General features: G+C 50.4%; 2 pseudogenes; both read left to right on the top strand.

Annotated features, from left to right (window-relative positions):
* Positions 1–519: 519 nt before the first annotated feature.
* Positions 520–16,099, top strand: part of LOC143962355 (uncharacterized) — a 39,594-nt pseudogene continuing 24,014 nt past the window's right edge.
* On the top strand, positions 6,623–6,713 carry LOC143964636 (U2 spliceosomal RNA; annotated as a pseudogene).

The following is a 16,099-nucleotide window of genomic DNA, read 5'->3' as shown; positions in this document are numbered from 1 at the left end:
ATGGCTGGAGTAGGATAGTTACCGAACACAGCCTGTGGCAGGGAGCAAAGATTTATGGGAGTGTCGTCCTATAGGGTAATGGAGGCGGGACTAAACCCCACACGTAGGCTGCCATGGAGTCCATCAGGAAAGGAAAATTACGGTAAGTATTTGACATAAATTTTCCGTTTTTTTTATAAAAAAAAATGTATTCATACATGTCCCCCAGGGCAGTACCCAGACCCCCATACCTTTTTTATGGCCTATTAGTTGCATATAAGCCTTCAAAATGGGTACTTCATTTGGGTTCGCTGTTCGGGTGAGAACACTTGCCCTGTTTGAAGTTCTTCTGCGAACTGAACGGGAGGTGTTTGGTCCATCCCTGCTCCCCATCACTAAACAAGGTCTATTTTCTTATTAGTCCCCTTTTTCATAAGATTCCCTTAGTGAAGAAAATAATGTTTGTTACAAAAAGGCCAAGACCAACTAATCACTTATGTTACCAAATTGACCAAAGTCTTTTTCTTTTTCACAGAAATCAAAGCTCACCCAGCAAGACCCTGCAGCTGATCCAAAGACGCATGGACTTCAGCCTGAAGACTGAGTTATGGTAGAAAAAAAAAACAGAACCCCAAGAACTCATCTTCTCAAGTGGAAAGAGCCATACCAGATGCTCATTGTCACATCCACTGTGTCCAAGCTTGCTAGCAAAGGTTTCTGGATAAATGGTATCCGCTAAAAGTGATTGTGATAGAGCCAAAGGACAACCCCTCTGCCCTTAAAGAGCTACCCCACCAAACTTAGGAGCATTAAAAAGAAACGCTCTATGCAACTAGCTCACCACAACATTTCCAGAAAAGTTTCTTGGATATGTATCAATATACAATCAAGAGGATGCATCACCCTCTATATATTTAACTCAGAATAAATAGTAGTTCCAAAGTAGGCCGCCAGCTGTTCAATGGGACATGGATCTAATTAAAGGGAAGAGGAGGAAGATATCATCATCAGAAGAGATCATTGGACTTGATCCCATAGAAGAAGAAATAGCTTTAGAAAAATTGGAATTTTGCACTGAGAATACTTTTAGAACAGTTAACTTGCCCAGTGAGGTCACACACTGTATAATGGAGAACTGGTGCCATTAAATTATAATAACTACAATATCCACCTAGACGATGACATAGATATATGTTCAAACTTTTTGATTGGTCAAAGCTTTCAGGGTTTGTTGTGCCCAAAGCACCACACTGCATGGCCCTATGTATGGCAGCTGAGGTATAAAGCCACAGTGGGTTGGTTTAACATTGACCTAGGAGCTCAACTGGTCCTGGAGAGGCTATACAGTGACCCAGCTACGTGCCAAGTCACCGGATTCCACCAGTAAGTAGGAGAAGCAAAGAAAAGCAATACATTTTTACATTAATACTGCAAACTTTATTGTCAATTCTACGTAATGAACTTAGGTACAGTGTTTTCTTATCCAGATCTCAAGTATTTGTGCCAAAAGCCTTTTTAAAATACTGATAGTCTTTACACTGGTACAACATACGCTCCGACTTTGGGAGCACATGACGTGTATAAATGAATGGTTCCCTACGAGAGCCGTCTTAACTGGTCTGACACAAGTCGGTCCGACGTTAAAAAAAGATTCCTGCACTTCTTTGGTCCAACTTCAGCCCATTCAATATCATTGAAGTCAGATCATCATCCTAACTTATCTGACTTTGGCAAACGACTTGTGCGCTGAGGATCTTAAAGGGGGACATCACGCTAAAATTAAATTAAAAAAACGTTGTTCAGCCCCTCCTCTCCAATTCCATACAAGGCCCTTTGGGTCTAGTATGGATCTTGAGGGGAAACCCCACGCCAAAATAAAAAAAAAAAATTGCGTGTGGCCCACACCAAAATCGATTTTAGACCCATATCTGAGCATCCAGCCCGGCAGGTCAGGAAAGGAGGAGGAGGAGGAGCGAGCGTCCCACCTTCCTGTACCCTACCAGGCCACATGCCCTCAACATGGGGTGGTGGGTGTTTTGGGGCAGGGGTGCTTTGCGCACCGCACCCACCCCCAAAGCACCGTGCCCCCATGTGGATGGGGACAAGGGCTCTTCCTGAAAAACCCTGGGTGGTGTTTAGATACAGTGACAATGTATAAGCAGTAAAAAGGGAGTACATACATCCTATCAAAATGGAAAGGTTTGTATTTGAGGCTGACTGAGTGAGGTTGACCAAATCTCAATTATGCTGACATGCTCGACATGTTATGTGGAAATCCACCGCTTCTTCAGGAGCTTTCGTTTGCATTATACGCTGTCTCTGTTCCTTTAATACATTATTATGCAAACAAAAGTTCCTGAAGAAGCAGTGAATTTCCGCAAAACATGTCGAGCTTGTCAGCATAATTGAGATTTGGTCAACTGGAATTACCACCTCTTTCAGTTGCACCTCTTCTGTTTAGATAGACAGAGCTGCTCTCTTAAATTTGTTTGTTTTAAATTTGTTGATGTAAATTCAATAAAACAATATTTGTTTATATACGTGTATCGTAATTGTTACAGCACCATTAAAGTCCACCAGCCTTAGGCCCCTTTCACACTGACGATCCGTTCAGGCCCGCCTGTCAGTTTTTCAGGCGGACCTGAACGGGTGCTCCATAGAGCTCTATGGAGCGTTGGATGTCAGCGGTGACATGTCCGCTGACATCCGACCCGCTCCGATCCGAAAAAGTGTGACGGAGGAAAAAGCTATTTTTCCATCCGTCTGCGGATCGGATCGGGTGACGACGGGCACTGCGGTCCGTCATCATCCGATCTCCCATAGGGGAGAGCGGCGCTGTGACAGGTCCGTCCCTGCGCAGTGTGCAGAGACGGAGCTGTCATCTCCCTGCTCAGCGGGGATCGGCGGAGTGATCCCCGCTGAGCAAACGGACATCCACGGGGCGGATCAGAACTGATCCGCCCCGTGTGAAAGGACCCTTAAATACAAACCTTTCCAACCTTGGGTGGTGGTTGTGGGGGTCTACGTGCGGGTGGCTTATTGGAATCTGAAAGCCCCTTTAACAAGGGCTCCCCCATATCCTGGCCCTCTCACCCTATGTGAAAGAGTATGGGGTACATAGTACCCCTACTCATTCACCCCAAAAAAAAAAGTGTCAGAAATAAATCAAACCAGTACACAGGTTTTTGACAAAGTCCTTTATTAAAGTAACTCCAACGTGTCTTCTCCCTCCGATCATGTCTTCATCCTTTAGTTCTTCTCGCTGCGCTGCTGTCTTCTTCCGCTGTTTTTACCTCTGGTGCTTCTCTCTCCGCAGTCTTCTTCCTCTGCTGGTTCTTCCTCCAGTATGTACCATTACTTATATAGCCATGGGGCATGGCCACCTGGTGACGTAATCAGATGGTCCCACCTCTTGTGACTTCCCATGATGGGGCAGTGATGTCACAAGAGGTGGGGTCACAAGATGCCATCAACGGATGGCCACATCCCATGGCTATGTAAGTAATGGCACACGGCGGAGCTAACACTACAGCGGGAGCTAGTGTTGGGAGAAGAACTGGAGGAAGAACCGCAGAGGAAGAAGACAGCGGAGAGAGAAGAACCAGGAGGAAGAACCAATGGAAGAAGACATCAGTGCAGCAAGAAAGAACTGGGGGAAGAATCAGAGGAAGAAGACATCAGTGCAGTGAGAAGACCTGGAGGATGAAGACATCACCGGAGAGAGAAGAACTGGAAGGATAATTAATCGGAGGGAGAGACACATTGGAGCTACTTTAATAAAGGACCTTGTGTACTGGTTTTATTTATTATTGACACATTTTTGGCACCCAACAATGTTGAGGGCATGTGACCTGGTATTGTCCAGGAGGAGGGCGCTTGTCCATGTTGGATCAGTGTGAACCCGGCCTTAAACCGTTGAGATGACTACAATTTAAAAACAAGAAACACAAACACAGACTAATGGGCATAACACATCATGCATTTGAGACTGTCCTTGCCAATTCAGTTTAACTACCTTCCGACCACACACAGTAAATATATTGCGAGTAGGCAGCAGGTACAGGCACCAGGTCTGCTGTTAGAAATTGTGGAGTCCCATGATTTCTAACATACATTTGGTGGAGGGGGGGATTATGGGTTGGGGTTGTTTTTCAAGGGTTGGCCTTGGCCCCTTTGTTCCAGTGAAGGGAACTCTTAAAGTATGTCAGCATACCAAGCCATTTTGGACTATTTCATGCTCCCAACTTTGTGGGAACGGTTTGGGGATGGCCCCTTCCTGTTTCAACATGACTGCGCACCAGTGCACAAAGCAAAGTCCATAAAGACATGGATGAGCGAGTTTGGGGTGGAGCAACTTGACTGGCCTGCACAGAGTCCTAACTTCAACCTGATAGAACACCTTTGGGGTGAATTAGAGAGGAGACTGCGAGCCAGGCCTTCTTGTCCACATTAGTGTCTGAACTCAAAAATACGCTTCTGGAAGAATGGCCAAACATTCCCATAGACACACTCCTAAACCTTGTGGACAGCCTTCCCAGAAGAGTTGAAACTGTTATAGCTGCAAAGGGTGGGCCAACTCAATTTTGAACCCTACGGACGCCATTAAAGTTCATATGCGTGTAAAGGCAGGCATCCCAATATTTTTGACAATACAGTATACCAGGGGTGGCCAACCAGACAAAGACCAAGAGCCACATTTTTTACCGAGTTACCGCAGAGAGCCACATCATACGCATGGGCACACATGAACATCACCCCATCCCTTCCTCATACACACATACTTTTGCTCAGCTGGATTTATTGTAAATGTCACACACTGTTTTAACACTACAAAGACCACAGGCCAGTCATTTTCATCAAGTCAGTAATCTTCCTTTGAAAGTACATCCATGTGACAGAAGACAGCAGCTCATCTAATTTCCAAAATACAAATTGTCTTATGCCGCGTACACACGGGCGGACTGTATGGCCTACTTAGTCCGTCGAAACACATTTCAGCGGACAGTCCGCTCGTGTGTGGGCTTCAGCGGACTTTTTCAGCGTGCAGTCTGGCGTACTAAGTATTTCGGATTTTTCGAAATTCTGTCCGTCATACTTTGGTTTCAGCGGACAATCCGCTCGTCAGTAGGCTAGTTCGACGGACTAAGAATGGCGCATGCTCAGAAAGGATTTACACGGCGGAAGGGTGCATTGCTGTGTATTGGACTTCCTATTTCTAGTCCCGTCGTACGTGCTGTACACGTCATCGCACAAGCTTTCGACGGACTGTTTGTGCATCCGTGTGTGGTCAAGTCCGTTCATTCGAAAGTATGACGGACTGTCCGTCGGATTGTATGACGGACTAAGTAGGCCATACAGTCCGCCCGTGTGTACGCGGCTTTACAAACAGTGAACTGGTCAGGATAACAATAAACAGTTAATGGGTCTTCTAGCCTGAACTAGCAGTAAATTCTTCAAAAAAACATCACAGAAAGCATGCAGCACACACAGAGCGTAGCGTTTTCAAGCAGAAAATCACGCGATTTTGCTGCGTTTTTTACCGCGATTCGTTTTTTGTGCAGGGCAAAAGGTCAATGTTAAAAGAAGAAAAACGCCCAAATCTGCTCAATTCGAGCGACAAAAAAGGGTACGGAACTTGTCTGAGCGTCAGGCGTTTGGCTTCAGGCGACATGGAGTGGAGATGTGAACCATCTCCATTGAGAATACATTTTTTCCCCTCCAGCGTTTTGTAGCTTCAGGCTTCAAGCTACAAAACGCTCAGGTGTGAATGGGGTCTAAGAGCCACATGGAAATGGGCAAAGAGCCGCATGCGGCTCGAGAGCCACGGGTTGGCCACCCCTGCAGTATACACTTATTGTGATTTTTTTTTTTTTTTACCAAAAACATGTAACAGAATACATTTTTGCCTTAATGTATAAATAAATTAGATGTTTTTATTTTATTGGATATGTTTTATAACAGAATGTAGAAAATATCCTTTTTTTTTTTTCAAGATCTTTGGTCTTTTTTCCTTTATATGATAAAAAAATAAAACAGTGATCAAATTTCCACAAAAGAAAGCTCTATCTGTGTGAACAAAATGATAAGATCGATTTGGGTACAGTGTTGCATAAAAAAGAAAATAAGCTGCGCTAAAGTGCACTATATAACAAGGCAAAAGCCTACTATGTGAATATGAATAGTGTAACAATACAAACGATTCTATTGTATCTCCAACCAAATGGAAAAAATAAACCAAAATGCATAAACAAATAATGTAAAATTCTTTCTATCCTACCCTTAAGTGGGCAGGAGACCACCTAAGTGAAGAGTGATACAAACAGCGTGTTTTAATTAATTCAATTGGGAAAACACCCCGTGAAACACAAAAAAGTCTCTATAAAAAAATTGATAAACAGAAAAATTGATGAACAGAAAAAAAGTCCTGCTGTAATAGATTACGCAAAATCCTCCATAGATGAACAATATTCAATCCACCACCATATGTCTGAATTCACTTCTTACCAGAAATTAATGACCCCCCCCAATACAGAGGGTCACAATGAGCATCTAGGTATGTGATTGTCCCCCACTCCAAAGGAATACTTTATTGATCGTCTGGATCACCATTTTCAGGTATAAAAGGCTGGATACATTATCTGCACCCACTTCTCGGCCTTTTGGCTAAGATCAAGTGTAGTATCTGTTCTTATCAGTTACCGGGAGGTGGCGCTTGCTTCCGTCCCTGTCTCTACGGCGAGGTGGAGCAGGGTTGGCGGTTGCTATGCAAAGCCTGCTGGTGTAAAGGTGACCTGGAGCCGTTCGTAGCCGAAAGGGAAGCCTTCTGATGGGGACGGAGAACCGCTTGGTCGAAGCCAGGGGAGGGGACCCTGGCCTTTTGGCCTGGATTGTGGCAGCTTTAGCTCCGGTCAGTCTTTCGGGATTGGAACGTTTGTTCCCCTCTAGAGGGGGGGGGGGGAGCGGCCAGTACGTCCCGAATATAATTAGGGGGAGTGATGTGCGACCTGAAGTATCCGGGTCTCACTAAGCTCCTGGATCTCCATACCTTCCTGACTAGGGTGGGGGCTGTTGTGGTCTGGGTTGGGGGCCAGGGACGCTTCTGTGAGAAAGCCCATGGTGATGTGCCCCTGGAGTGGCAGTCCAGGGGTGCCTTCTTTCACTGTGTGTCCTGCACTTTGATTTAGGCACCTAGGTCACGTCACCAGATACACGCTTTTTTACACCTGCCTCTAGGGCCCGGCCTTTTGGCTAGGACCAGAGGAATTTTTGATTCCTGGCCGGAGGGCCGGTCATTGTATTACACAATGGCCACCTTTTTCACTCACTCCTTCACTATCCCTTTCCTCACTTTTTTTTGATTGTATGTATTGTCACTGTTTGTCACTGCACGTTTGATGAGTAGGGTGTCGGTCCTCGGACCAATCCTGAAAGTCTCTGGGAGAGCGGACATAGGCCTTTTGGCTTGGTCCAATCTCCATGAGGGGGGGTCTTCCTTCGGGGAAGCCCCCACAGTACCAAGTACCTAGGAGGTTCTGTTTCGGCAGTCCTCCCGGGGAAAGGAGGGCTTCCGGTTTTGTCCGGGGCCCACATGTTGAGTCTGGTACCTCAGTCCCTGTCTGGAGCCTAACGCTCCGGGGGATCAGGGTATGGTCCTTCTTTTGGAGGACATCAGACACCCGTCTGCACTTTTTAGTGTGTCACTCTTTATGTGTGTGCACTTTTTTTATGCACCGGGTGGAAGTTTTTTGGGTGTGTTTGCACGCCATGGGCTTTTTCAATAGAAAAAAAAAATCTGCACCCACTTCCGGCGTAAATTTTGCAGAAGGTACGCCCCTTTCCGCAGAATCTATGCCCCTTTCCGAAAGTCCCCCGCTGCCTGCTGGGAAACACACGGATCCCAGAGACAGCGGGGACCATCCTTATTGCGCAGCGCGACTCGCGCATGCGCAGTAGGGAACCGGGAAATGACCACTTCCTGATTCCCATACCCAAGATGGCGGCGGCAGCACCCGAGAGACGATTGAGAGATCGGCTTCGGGTGCTGACATCGCGGGCGTGCTGGGTGGGTAAGTGTCACTATTTTAAAAGTCAGCAGCTGCAGTATTTGTAGCTGCTGGCTTTTAAAAAAAAAAAAAAACGGCGGAACTCCCGACGGACTCCCGCTTTAAGGGTTTTTTACATTATTTGTTTATGCATTTTGGTTTATTTTTTCCATTTGGTTGGAGATACAATAGAATCGTTTGTATTGTTACACTATTCATATTCACATAGTAGGCTTTTGCCTTATTATTGAGGTCTCTGGTCTTCTGATGACTCTGCTGTGCCCCCTCTTTTTCTTCCTCCTCATCCTCCTCTCCTTGTTTCTTAGCAATTTCGTTTATACCACTGGTTTTCCCACTTTTAGATTTCTTACTATTTGAGGTCTCATTGCTGCCTTTCTTTGTACTGCCTTTAGGGCAACCACCTGGACCTTTTGTGTGGTGGTGGAAAAACCACTTGGCTCTTGCATTAGTTTGTGCTTGTGGCCTCTTCCATAGACGACCTCTACCGTACTTCTCAATCTCCTCTGTGGAAGCCCTCTTTGCTGCTGCCTTATCTTTTGAGTCACTCATATTGAAATAACCCCTCATTTTTTTCCTGTAGGAATGGACAATTACCCCCTTCCCTTTCCCGCTGCTATATTTTTACTACCAGCCCAGGCTAAAGGCTTGGGGGGGGCGTATTTGTATTCCACAGATGTCATCTGGTGGGAGGGGACTACAATTAATAGGGAACAAAGGCGTGGCCACTTAACCCTTCCAGCCCAGCATATTGTTAGCGCCCTGTTCTCCCTTTCCGTGAGCTACATCCAGGGCTGGTGCAAGAATTTTTGGCACCCTAATCGAAAACCTAATTTTGCCGCCCCCCCCCCCCCCACTGGCTCCACCCCTGACTCCACTCTCTTTGACCTGCCCATGTATACCCTACCTTTTTAATGAAGTGCCCATCAAATTCAGCCTCACCAGTGCCCATCAAATGCAGCCTCACCAGCACCCCTCAATTCAGCCTCACCAGCGTCCATCAAATGCAGCCTACCAGCGTTCCTCAATGCAGTCTCACCAGTGTCCATCAAATGCAGCCTCACCAGCACACATCAAATGCAGCCTACCAGCGCCCCTCAATTCAGCATCACCAGTGTCCATAAAATGCAGCCTCACCAGCACCCCTTAATGCAGCCTGCCAGCGCCCCTCAATGCAGCCTCACCAGTTTCCATCAAATGCAGCCTCACCAACACACATCAAATGCAGCCTACCAGCGCCCCTCAATGCAGCCTCAACAGTGTTCATCAAATGCAGCCTCACCAGTGCCCATCAAATGCAGTCTCGCCAGCGCCCATCAATGCAGCCTCACCAACACCCATCAATGCAGCCTCACCAACACCCATCAATGAATGTTTGCTGGCTTCCATTCATTTAGGAGTCGGGACCCAGACACAGTCCTCTGCTGCGCCTCTGACACTATGTGTGAATGGAGCGGCGGCTGCCTGCTGATGCTGAGACTTAGTTGCTTGCTGCAGAGAGAAGAGAGTAGGAACACCAGTGTCCGGGCACCCTAGGAAGCAGTGCGCCCTAGGCGGCTGCCTATTTTTTCTCGTGGAAGCACCGGCCCTCAGCTACATCCTCCTATGATAGAGGCCAGACTGCTTGCAATTTCTTTTTAATGCTGTTTGCGTATACTACTGGGGAGATTTACCTTCACTTCCTGACTTATTGACCACCATCAGTGGGACAGAAAGTGAGGGTCATTCAATAGGGGCATAGAAGATGAACAAAAAAAAATATTTTATTGCGGCCTGTGTCCTTGTTGGGATGATGCACAGTCTTTACGTGACATCAATGGGCCTAAAATAAAAAAAATAAAAATTTGCTCATTGAGGGAGGGGAATGAAAGCACGGAAGGCAAAAAAAGAAGCAGATTAAATTTCAGTTTTATAGCTTTTATATGATTATACGATTGGGATCACATCTACTTTTTACTTTGATTTCATTTTTGTCTGCTCTCTTGTCAATCTCACGCTGATCTTCTTTCTCCTAGCAATGGGTTTGAAATGCCAATTCTAATTGACGTCACCACCATGTCCATCCAAGAGAGCCAAGTGTTTGATCGTATCCGACGTCTCTCTACCTCAGCCTGTCCCACCACCGAGTTCCACACTAACTACAAATATTACTATGAAGGCCTGACGTGCATGGCGGCGGACGTGTCTGAGGCTGGCTCCTGAGATCCACGGAGCAATCCGCCGCCATCCGCACCTCCGCTGAAAAATTTTCACCCGGGACCCACACCATCGGGTCCGGGACTCCATCCCGCATCCCCCCAGGTGGCTATTGTGGGGATACTTGGACGGCGACCTCCCGCAGATCCTCGGGGAGATTCGGCATCCGTCGCCATCCGCACCTCCGCTGCACGATCTTCGCCCGGGACCCACACCATCGGGTCCGGGACTCCATCCTGCAACCCTCCAGGTGGCTATTGCGGGGATCCTTGGACGGCGACCTCCCGCGGATCCTCGGGGAGAATCGGCACCGCCGCCGCCATCTTGCATCCCGGAGGCCTCCCGGCCGCGCTACATCGGGCCGCTCGGGCAGGTAAGAGACTGCCATCCACCCTCCTTGGCCACACATCTACTGCCAGGGAACGCTCCGGGGGTGGTTTTGGGCCCGTACATCGCACGGGGAAGACGCGGCAGGCTCCGGCCTGGTGCGGCCTAGTAAGGCCTGAGGATCCCGGGCCTTTCCTGAGGCCAGCTGCCCGCGGGAGTGCTCCGAGGCCGGTCCGGCCTCCTACAGTGACTTTGCCCTGCTTGGTAGCCGTCCTGGGGGACGAGACGTAAGGATGGACATGTAAGGACCATCTGATTGGAGCTCTGCAGGAGCTAGCCAGTGAACCGGCCGTAGATTCGCCAGACGCAGTGAAAATACATGCCAGGAGCGCGCAGACACCGGCGGGGTTCGGGGACACCGTCAGGACACGGCATTGGCAATTACTTTCTTCGCCAGCACGGGCTCGCCTCCCCGGCCACACCGACCAAGATGGCGCCTCAACGTCTTTCCTCCTCTCAAGGTTCCACTACGCTGGGAATTGGTGGCGCAGCGGGGGCAGCTACATCCCGTCCGGACCCACCCCCAGCAGAACGATCATCTCCTCTGGTCCCCGCCCCTGCCTCACCGGCCTCTCCAAACATGGACATTCCCTGCAGTTTAACAGGTGGCGGGGACGCGGGGGTTGGAGCGGAGGGTTCTTGGCGGGACTTAGTGGCAGGCCTGCCGTCCAAGCAGGACCTGCAGGAGATGGCAGCTTCCATAGTCAGTGCCCTGTCTCGCGAACTTCACGACCTGCGCCAGCAAGTGGACACTGTTGACGAACGGGTTACCGCCCTGGAGGCCTCCAGCTCTTCCTCAGAGAACCGTTTGGCTGCCCTTGAGTGTGGACAGCAGGCCCTGCAGCGACACCTGATTGAGATGCAACTCCGTGTAGATGATGGCGAAAACAGAAGCCGGAGGAACAATTTGCGCCTCCGGGGCATCCCGGAGGCGACCATGGGACCTGACCTGCGTGCTACAGTGGTGGCCCTGCTGAACCAGGTCCTCGGGAAGCCCCCAGGTTCTGACTTAGAGCTAGACCGGGTTCACCGGATTCCAGGCCCCAGAGTGGCCCCGTCAGCCTCCAGGGACCCAGGAGCAGCGGATCTGCCCCGCGATGTCCTATGCAGAGTGCACTTTTTTACTGTAAAGGAAGACATCCTACGTCTCGCATGGGAAAAGGGCCCTATTGACTTTGATGGAGCTCTCATTAGGATCTACCCAGACGTCTCCAGGCAAACAAGAGCCTTCTTGATGTGATCCGAACGGCTGAAGCCACCTACCGATGGGGCCACCCCTTTCATCTAAACGTCCGCAGGAGGGGAGCAGAATTTTCTCTTCGATCACCTGATCAGTTGCCGTCCCTCTTCGAGTTTCTTGGCAAGCCAGCCGTTCCGGTTCCGAATTGGTTTGACTATCTGCTCTCCCAGGAGGCGCTCGGACCACCTTTGCCAAGACCGCAGCGGGTACGTCGTCCCCGCTCCCGTGCACCCAGCAGAGAGGACTCTAGACGGCATCCGCTGGCTCCTGAGGACTGATCCTACCCCTGTCCGGGGTTGGGTAAGCAGCCGAACTCTTCTATCATTGCCACTGTTCTCCTCAGTTCGTTCATTTTTGCCCATGGCTCTATAAGACATGAACTGTGGGATATTATTGTATTGTATTTTATATTACCTGTCCTTTCACACGTATCTCCTGTTGCTGTTTGCCTGGGGGTGAGATTGCTCCTCTGTGTTTGGGGGGGGTTTGCGGGGGGGGTGTGGGGGGGCTGTACCTTCGGTGGGGGGGGTGTTTTGCGGGGAGATGGATGGGTCCACCCGCCCACGGCGTAGTTAGAGACCCTGTGATCTTTCCCTCTCCCACTGTTGGCCGGTAGTTGGTGTGCCCCTGGTTCCTCCATGGTGCTCTCAGTCACCCTACCATTCTCGGGCCTCCCCCGGCAGGTTTTGGGGCGCTGGTCCCTCCCTCCGCCCCCTCTTGCCCCCCCTCCCCCGATTGCAATTGTAGCTGATCAGAGTTTTAGGAGTCACCCACCCTACCTATACTGCCGTGGGCGTGGACTCACCGATCAGCCCCGGAATGCTGACCACGAGGAGAACTTCTCTGCACTGTTTGGGCTGTACTTGTCTCACTGTCTCCAGTCCCTGTAAGGGAACCTGGGACAGTGCCTTGGGTGGCCGGTTATGTTATGATATGTTATGCTCCTATTGACAGCTGTTATGTTTGCATATATTAATGTTATGTTTGTTATGTATTTTCCCTGATTTTTGTGCTCACTGGCTGGTCTCCTGCATCTCCAATGTTACTGAGCTTTGTCTCTTTACTGTTTCTCGATTGCACGTCATCGGGAATCTCAGCATTCTTCCCCCCCCCCATTAGGGTAGGCCCTGGTGAGGACACCTAGTGTGCCCTATCGAAGGGCTACAAGTTTGAGTAGCGATCACCGCCGACTCTCCTTCCTCCCCTCCTCTCCGGTCCCTCTCTCTCTTGCCCCTTCTTCCCCCACTCTTTTTCTTCCCCCTCTCCCGGTGATCCCTTTCTCCTCTCTTCCCCCCCCTTTTTGTGTTTTCTTTTCCCTCCCCCCCTGTAGTTTCCGCCCACTCTCTTCCAGTGTTTCTGTGGGTTGCTCCCGTGCTGTGGGGGGGGGGGGGGGGGCCTGTGGGTCAGGTATCTGTGTGCTCCCTTGCCGTTGGTCTCCAGTCCGGTGGGATGGGTCTCCTTAAGGTTACCTCTCTCAATGTGCGGGGCCTCAACACCCCGGAGAAGCGATCACAGCTGTTGACGAATCTGCGTAAAAGTGGGACGCAAGTGGCATTTTTGCAAGAGACGCATTTTTGCGCAGGTTGCACACCCCGACTTACCAATGGGGCCTTCCCCCGGGCTTATCACAGTGTTTCTCCGATCTCCAAATCAAAGGGGGTGAGTATTTTAGTGGCTAAATCTGTTCCATGGTCGTTCGAGGCGCAGCGGACGGACACACAGGGCCGTTTTATCTTTCTCAGGGGGACAGTTTTTGGTAGACAGGTTACCTTTGCCAACGTGTACTTCCCGAACACTGACCAGGTGCAGTTCTTGCAGAGTCTTATCCCTGAGTTGCTGGAGTTTGCAGAAGGGCTGCTGGTCTCTGGCGGGGACCTTAACTTTGCCATGGACCCAGCTCTCGATGTCTCTAGGGGGGCCTCCCACTTGTCGTACGCGCGCTTGAGGCGGCTGAAAATGGATCTCCAGGCACTGCGCCTGGTTGATCCATGGCGGTTGCTGCACGCGCAAACCAGAGACTATACTTTCTTTTCGCAGGTGCATCATACGTACTCTCGGTTGGACTATTTGTTGGTTTCGCATAGGGATCTGTCCGCGGTGCTGTCCACCTCCATCGACGTTATCTCGTTCTCTGATCATGCGCCGGTCCACCTAACCCTTCAGTTGGGAGTGATGTCGCGCCCCCCGCCATCGTGGAAACTCAATGAGGCCTTGCTCCAGTCAGAGGATACTCGATTGGAGATCCAGACTGCGTTGCGAGAATACTTCTCTATTAATGGGGCCTCGGTGGCTAACCCCCTTACTGTTTGGGAGGCACATAAGGTGGTGATTAGGGGCGTGCTGATGAAGGTAGGGGCCCGTCTTAAGCGGGAGAGGATGCAGCGCACAGAGGAACTCCTGGCCACGATCCGGAGGCTGGAGACCCAGCACAAGGCGCACTTGGCACAGGCTGTTCTTCAGGACCTTCTGAAGGCCCGTGAAGAACTGCGCGCTCTTCTCTTTCAGAAGACTAAACAAAAGCTGGCTTGGGCCCGGCGGACTATGTTTGAGTACTCCAACAAACCTGGGTCCCTGCTGGCAAGGGCCTTGCGGGGTCCGCGCACCCAGACTTACATTCCCCATATTAAGTCGGCGTCTGGTCAGAAACTGAGCTCGTCAGAGGAAATAGCGGCCGAGTTCCAGGCCTATTATGAAGGCCTCTATAACCTGAAAGGGCCGCCTGCTCCTGACTCCCACGATGTGGAGGGCTTGGCCCCTCGGTCGTATTTGGCTGCTTCGGGTATGCCCTCCCTCCCTGTGGAGGTGCAGGATGAGTTGGAGGAACCCATTTCGGTCGAGGAGCTGGGGGCGGCACTGGCGGCGTCGAAGCCTAGGAAGGCTCCGGGCCCCGATGGTTTCACGCCGACATACTATAAGACCTTCTTTGGGATACTGGGGAAGCCCCTGGTTGCTGCCCTCAACTCCCTCACCGAGGGCAATTCCTTTCCGGTGGACTCCCTCAGGGCTCATATCTCCCTCATCCCGAAGGAGGGGAAGGATCCACTGTGCTGTGGAAACTACCGACCGATTGCACTATTAAATGCGGACCTGAAGCTCTTTGCCAGAATTTTAGCGAACAGGTTGCTCCCGCACGTCCCTAGCCTTATCCACAGGGACCAGGCTGGGTTCGTCCCGGGGCGTGAACCCCGGGACAACACTATCAGAGTCCTCAACTTGATCCACGCGGCCAGAATCTCTAGGCGAGCCCTTCTCTTGCTGTCAACTGACGCGGAAAAGGCTTTTGACCGCGTGGACTGGTCGTTTATCCGAGCGACCCTGGAGCACATTGGACTGCGCCACTCCATGCTCCACTGGGTTTTGTCCCTCTATTCAGGCCCCACTGCGGCGGTTAAGGTCAATGAAACGAGGTCTCCCTACTTCTCTATTAAGAATGGTACCCGCCAGGGTTGTCCCCTGTCCCCACTGATTTTTATTCTGTCTCTTGAACCCCTTCTGTGCCATATTCGGTCAAATACGGACATTGCTGGATATGCTAAGGCGTCGGGCACTCACAAGGTGGCCGCATTTGCGGGCGACTTGATTTTCTTTTTAACGGACCCTCTTACGTCACTGCCTACCCTGCTATCCTCTCTGGCGGAGTATGGTTCCCTCTCTTTATTTCAAATCAATTTAACTAAATCCTCCATCCTTAACATCACCGTGGGGGGGGGGAGGTGGTTCGGCGTCTGCGGGGGACATACCCGCTGCGGTGGGCTACGGATCATATCCGCTACCTCGGAGTAGATGTTACCCCCGACCCGGCGACCCTCTACTCAGCCAATTTTGTGCCCTTGGTGGATCGCTTAAGGGCAGATCTCCTGCATTGGCATTCACTTACGCTGACGTGGTTTGGCCGGTGCAGTGCCCTTGAGATGACTCTGTTGCCGAAAATTCTGTATCTGTTACAGGCGTTGCCCATTTACCTCCCTCCCACCTTTTTCAAGCGGATAGATTCCCTGTTCCGTGCTTTTATCTGGTCACACCGGAAACCACGTCTTAGATTACAACTTCTGCACGTGCCTAAGCACAGGGGTGGAGTTGGTCTTCCGGATGTGAAAGCATATTACAGGGCAGTTCACCTGACCAGGTTGGTGGATTGGCACTGTCATGCGGGGCGAAGTATTGGGTGACCATGGAGGGGGAGGACTCTGGGGGCACGATCGGGAGCAGGCCATGGCTATCAACGCCCCTACCAAGG

This window comes from Lithobates pipiens, unplaced genomic scaffold (assembly GCF_037356315.1).
Source record: "Lithobates pipiens isolate NorthernLeopardFrog02 unplaced genomic scaffold, aLitPip1_a1.2 Scaffold_8, whole genome shotgun sequence".
Classification (NCBI taxonomy): domain Eukaryota; kingdom Metazoa; phylum Chordata; class Amphibia; order Anura; family Ranidae; genus Lithobates; species Lithobates pipiens.
This window is presented reverse-complemented; position numbering and strand designations above follow the sequence as displayed.